This window comes from Pecten maximus, chromosome 1 (assembly GCF_902652985.1).
Source record: "Pecten maximus chromosome 1, xPecMax1.1, whole genome shotgun sequence".
In the NCBI taxonomy this organism is placed as follows: Eukaryota; Metazoa; Mollusca; class Bivalvia; order Pectinida; family Pectinidae; genus Pecten; species Pecten maximus.
This window is the reverse complement of record NC_047015.1, coordinates 32,478,257-32,484,308: the sequence shown is the minus strand read 5'-3', so window position 1 is coordinate 32,484,308 and position 6,052 is coordinate 32,478,257.

Below are 6,052 nucleotides of genomic sequence, written 5' to 3'. Positions count from 1 at the left end.
GGGTGAAACTACAACATACTAGATTATACATGATCCATTTTTAGCCAAAGAAGGACATTTGTTATTGTAGGTTGATTGAGAAAGTTTAATTGATGAGACTTCATTAAATATCTATATGTTGCCACTTGTTACACGGACCGAAGAAAGAAAGGCAAGCAGGGGAGGTAATTCTGAAAACAGCAGCAGGTCCTAGTTACTAACTCTAATATTAGGCCTATGCAGTAGACCACTAGGCCTTGTAATCAACGCAAGTCTACAACAGTGATGATTTTCGTACATTGAGGATACTTTAAAACGATTCTTCCGCTAACAAATTTATCAAATAATAAGGTTGGATTGGACTTTACTCCTTACGTAACAAAGATGTTAGATCTAGATCTAGATCTATTAAATTAAAAAAAAAAAAAATGAAATGAAAAATAATAATAGCCAGGTCTAAAACAAAATGCTTCGTAACACTTAAACCAAATTAATGAAATGGAGTCTTTTTTAGCTAGTGGCCAATAATTTATAGCTATGAAATTGAAGGAAAAGAAATGGCATACTTTCAAAGTTTCTAAATTGTACTAATTTCAAACAATTGGATCTAGCATACTATACAGTAATAGTTTTATTTAAATATGTGCATGACCTGTTGTAATATTAACCGTTACAAAATGGAAATGACCAGGGACATATTGATACATGTCTCTGGAATGATTAACCACTTATCAGAACTTTGAGCTTTATACAGTTGTCTGGACTAAAACAGTGGGTTGTGGTATTGTGGTTATTTCCCTTTACCCATAATCCGTGTTATTAGTGCACCAAGAGGAGTCCAAATGGATCCTGTAGTTACTTGGATTAAGAGTTCCTGCTGGTTTGTTCCCTAGCTGTTTGTTTTGAGAGTATTGTTTGTGCTATCATGAAGTAAAAGACTGTTTTATCTTTTTTCTGTTCCGCACATTTGACAGTGATAGCAGAACTTTATAAGGAACTACATGTAGATAGAATCCACATTCCTAATATTTCTATCAATTAGGTTATTGCAGCTAAAATCCAGAGACTCGAACCATATGTCTGTTGCGGGAGCTCCTCTTAAAAATGAAGAAAACTAGGAAATGTCTGTAAGACATAAACACTGCCACTTGACACCCTGAAATACAGTTTGGTGAGGATCAAATCAGAAGTTCCTGAAATTTAAGCTAGTTGCATTGCATCGCTGGGACGGGACGGGACAGGAGAAAAATTAAAAATCAGATTTAGAAAATTTAATGAAATGTGTGAGTGTGACATTCTGTTGTTTTGCTAAATAATATTCAATATAATAAAGGGTTATTATCAATTTAACCTTGCTTTTCATCATAACAGATTTTGTTTTCCTACATAAGTGACATCAGTGATCTTGTTTATATTAATGCAAACTGAATCTGTCAAAATGAAATAAAAGTATGAATATGTTGACAAGGGAAGTAACTCATTGCCGGATAAAAATATTCTTCCTTTTTTGTTCCCTCGATAAATAAAGAATATGTTTAAATTAAAGCATTATTAGGCAAAGTTCACGTATGCTCGATATGTAAACAACGGCCATGTGTGTAGTTTATGTGCAGTGCACGTTGTTATAGCCTCATTCTCGGCTCCGTGACAAGTCTCGCTATAAATATAAATGCGACGAGTTATTTTTATACACTGATGTCTCAAGGACTCCCCTGGTCAAGCGTCCAGGCCAGTGGTCATTTTAATGTTGGGAGAACGTGAATGAGCATCTTGGATTGCCATTAATACACGTGTGCAACTAGAATTTTAGGTTGTTCGGGTGTATGTGGCTTTAGATAAAAGGAAAAATACCATACATGCATGTAACTACTGATAGATATAGAGGTTACACAACACATTTAATCTTATTTTACCATATTTTCAGGAGTTAGATGATTTATGAAGTTAGACCAATGTCTGTGTTTTCTGCATATCATCTGGCTGTTGTCCACTTCTACATATACTTCATACGCCCATAGATAAGGATGAGACAAGTCTAGCTGTCCTGCAATTTATGTGATAAATTTGATGTGAGGTCAAAGATGATGTGACATGGTGTTATTATTGAAAACACAATGAATACCCTGCATTTTTTTTTTTTATCATTTCTTTTAAATAGCACCAGGAAAAATAAATGTCTACATTATTAATGGTTTTGTGTCGAGAATAGACACCTATATATTAAGTATGTTTACCTGAGTGACCTCCCTTGTAAGATTACAGGTAACAGGAGATTATGGTGTAGTCTACCTCTATTGTCCATTGTTGATACAGGAGTAATGGTAGTAACACCAGTTTATCAGTTCAACTGATCTCTGATCCCTCCCCAAAACTGCCAGTTCTATCTCCCCGACCTCATGATCTATAGACTTTTATTGACATTAGACAACAACACTATCAAGTGTTGTGGATTATAGCCCTTCACTGGATACTATAGTGAAGATTCCTGCCAACCCGAAGTTCAGGGCCATCCTTTGGACAGAAATTACTTTTTGTAGAGCCCATGGTCAAATGACCTTTGATATATGACAGCTTTGATAGCTTTTTTCCTGATTTTATCATAGTTAAATGAATAAGGTTAACAGGAATAGTCATATTTTTTTCAATGATTTTGTTTCTCTGATATTATCGGGAGACTGTTGGGTTGAATTTAGTTAAATAATTAGATATGTCACCTGTTAAAATACTACAGCTGCTTCCTACAGACTCAGCCAGGGAAAGTTCACTTTAATACAGACTCGGCCAGGGAAAGTTCACTTTAACACAGACTCAGCAAGGGAAAGTTCACTTTAACACGGACTCAGCAAGGGAAAGTTCACTTTAATACAGACTCATCAAGGGAAAGTTCACTTTAACACGGACTCAGCAAGGGAAAGGTCACTTTAACACAGACTCAGCCAGGGAAAGTTCACTTTAACACAGACTCAGCAAGGGAAAGTTCACTTTAACACAGACTCAACCAGGGAAAGTTCACTTTAACACAGACTCGGCCAGGGAAAGGTCACTTTAACACAGACTCATTCAGGGAAAGTTCACTTTAACACAGACTCAGCCAGAGAAAGTTCACTTTAACACAGACTCAGCCAGGGAAAGTTCACTTTAACACAGACTCAGCCAGGGAAAGTTCACTTTAATACAGACTCAACCAGGGAAAGTTCACTTTAATACAGACTCGGCCAGGGAAAGTTCACTTTAACACAGACTCAGCCAGGGAAAGTTCACTTTAACACAGACTCAGCAAGGGAAAGGTCACTTTAACACGGACTCAGCAAGGGAAAGGTCACTTTAACACAGACTCAGCCAGGGAAAGTTCACTTTAACACAGACTCAGCCAGGGAAAGTTCACTTTAACACAGACTCATTCAGGGAAAGTTCACTTTAACACAGACTCAGCCAGAGAAAGTTCACTTTAATACAGACTCAGCCAGGGAAAGTTCACTTTAACACAGACTCAGCCAGGGAAAGTTCACTTTATAATTAACACAGACTCAGCCAGGGAAAGATCACTTAAATACAGACTCAGCCAGGGAAAGATCACTTAAATACAGACTCAGCCAGGGAAAGTTCACTTTAACACAGACTCAGCCAGGGAAAGATCACTTAAATACAGACTCAGCCAGGGAAAGTTCACTTTAACACAGACTCAGCCAGGGAAAGTTCACTTTAACACAGACTCAGCAAGAGAAAGTTCACTTTAATACAGACTCAGCCAGGGAAAGTTCACTTTAACACAGACTCAGCCAGGGAAAGTTCACTTTATAATTAACACAGACTCAGCCAGGGAAAGATCACTTAAATACAGACTCAGCCAGGGAAAGATCACTTAAATACAGACTCAGCCAGGGAAAGTTCACTTTAACACAGACTCAGCCAGGGAAAGATCACTTAAATACAGACTCAGCCAGGGAAAGTTCACTTTAACACAGACTCAGCCAGGGAAAGTTCACTTTAACACAGACTCAGCCAGAGAAAGTTCACTTTAATACAGACTCAGCCAGGGAAAGTTCACTTTAAAACAGACTCAGCCAGGGAAAGTTCACTTTAATACAGACTCAACCAGGGAAAGTTCACTTTAATACAGACTCGGCCAGGGAAAGTTCACTTTAACACAGACTCAGCCAGGGAAAGTTCACTTTAACACAGACTCAGCAAGGGAAAGGTCACTTTAACACAGACTCAGCCAGAGAAAGTTCACTTTAATACAGACTCAGCCAGGGAAAGTTCACTTTAACACAGACTCAGCCAGGGAAAGTTCACTTTATAATTAACACAGACTCAGCCAGGGAAAGATCACTTAAATACAGACTCAGCCAGGGAAAGTTCACTTTAACACAGACTCAGCCAGGGAAAGTTCACTTTAATACAGACTCAACCAGGGAAAGTTCACTTTAATACAGACTCAGCCAGGGAAAGTTCACATTAATACAGACTCAGCAAGGGAAAGGTCACTTTAACACAGACTCAGCAAGGGAAAGGTCACTTTAACACAGACTCAGCCAGGGAAAGGTCACTTTAACACAGACTCAGCCAGGGAAAGGTCACTTTAACACTGACTCGGTCAGGGAAAGTTCACTTTAACACTGACTCGGTCAGGGAAAGTTCACTTTAATACAGACTCAGCCAGGGAAAGGTCACTTTAACACAGACTCAGCCAGGGAAAGTTCACTTTAACACGGACTCAGCCAGGGAAAGTTCACTTTAACACAGACTCAACCAGGGAAAGTTCACTTAAATACAGACTCAGCCAGGGAAAGTTCACTTTAATACAGACTCAGCCAGGGAAAGTTCACTTTATTACAGACTCAGCCAGGGAAAGTTCACTTTAACTTAGTTAGTACAACAGTAGATTAATAAAGAGTCCGTTCATCACTAATCCCAAATGATACCATGAACAATAGGACATAGAGTCACCAGTATTTTGTGTTTAAAGGACATTCATATGACTTTTATTGGTACTTGTGAATATTGTACAGCATATATAATGAATTATGTCATGAGTTCTTTAGTTTCCATTTTTGTTGTCCAATTTCTGGTTCCACATTTCGCTGTTGTCTGTCAGGAAAACTCTAGTCTCTCTTCTTATGAGATTTCCTCTTATCAACCAACCTCTGAATTGGATCTCCCTAAAATACCACTTTATACCCCTAAGCACACCAGTGCTGTTTAATAAAACACTTCGGTGAGGATTCCTTCTCCCTAACATCCTAGTTCTTATAACTCAGGAATCCCTCCTCTAAATGAAATCTCCTTCCTCAGAGGTTGCCCCCCTCACTAACACCTCTGTGAGAACTTCACTCCCCTCAAAACTTGTGTCTGCAATTTAGCTTTAAAGTTTCAGACATGATATGTATATGGCCATCAGCTTCAACTGAATGCTATTTTGACAGGAAATAAACATAAATAAATAAACATTTAAACTGACAGGAATCCCATGCATTAAAACAGCTGCTGAAGCTGAGAGCATGGGATGTTTGCCCTTTCAGGTCTGCAACAGAAAATTAAATTACATAAACTAACTCTTATAAATCATTGGAAAAAGAAAAATGAGACAGATTGTTTATTTACAACTTCCTTTGCTGAGTGTAACTGTCCATTTGGTTGATGATTTGTGTATTCAAAACATTGTCAAAACACTAAACTTGCTAACTGATAGACTTTTTCCCATGATGATGTGGTTATTACACCAGTTGCAACGATTCTATGCAGGCTGACACACAAATACACATATACCTCCATCAAATATTAAGGCCAGATAATGCTAATTCTTTGTAAAATGTACATTTTTAGCCCAATATCATCAGATGGGGCGTTCTCCATTTGCTCACTTTTTAAAGTTCAAAGAAAAGTGTCGTTATAGGAGAACAAAGGAAAACCAATTATAGTCTGTTCCATTTTAATTTTACCTGTGTTTTACCTGTAGTCATTTACCTGTGTAGAAAGTGGGGAAACAGAGATATATATATCTGTTACCTGTAAGACTAATATTACATTAATTTCATTTTATGGAAAATATTACACTTCAAATCCCTTCATT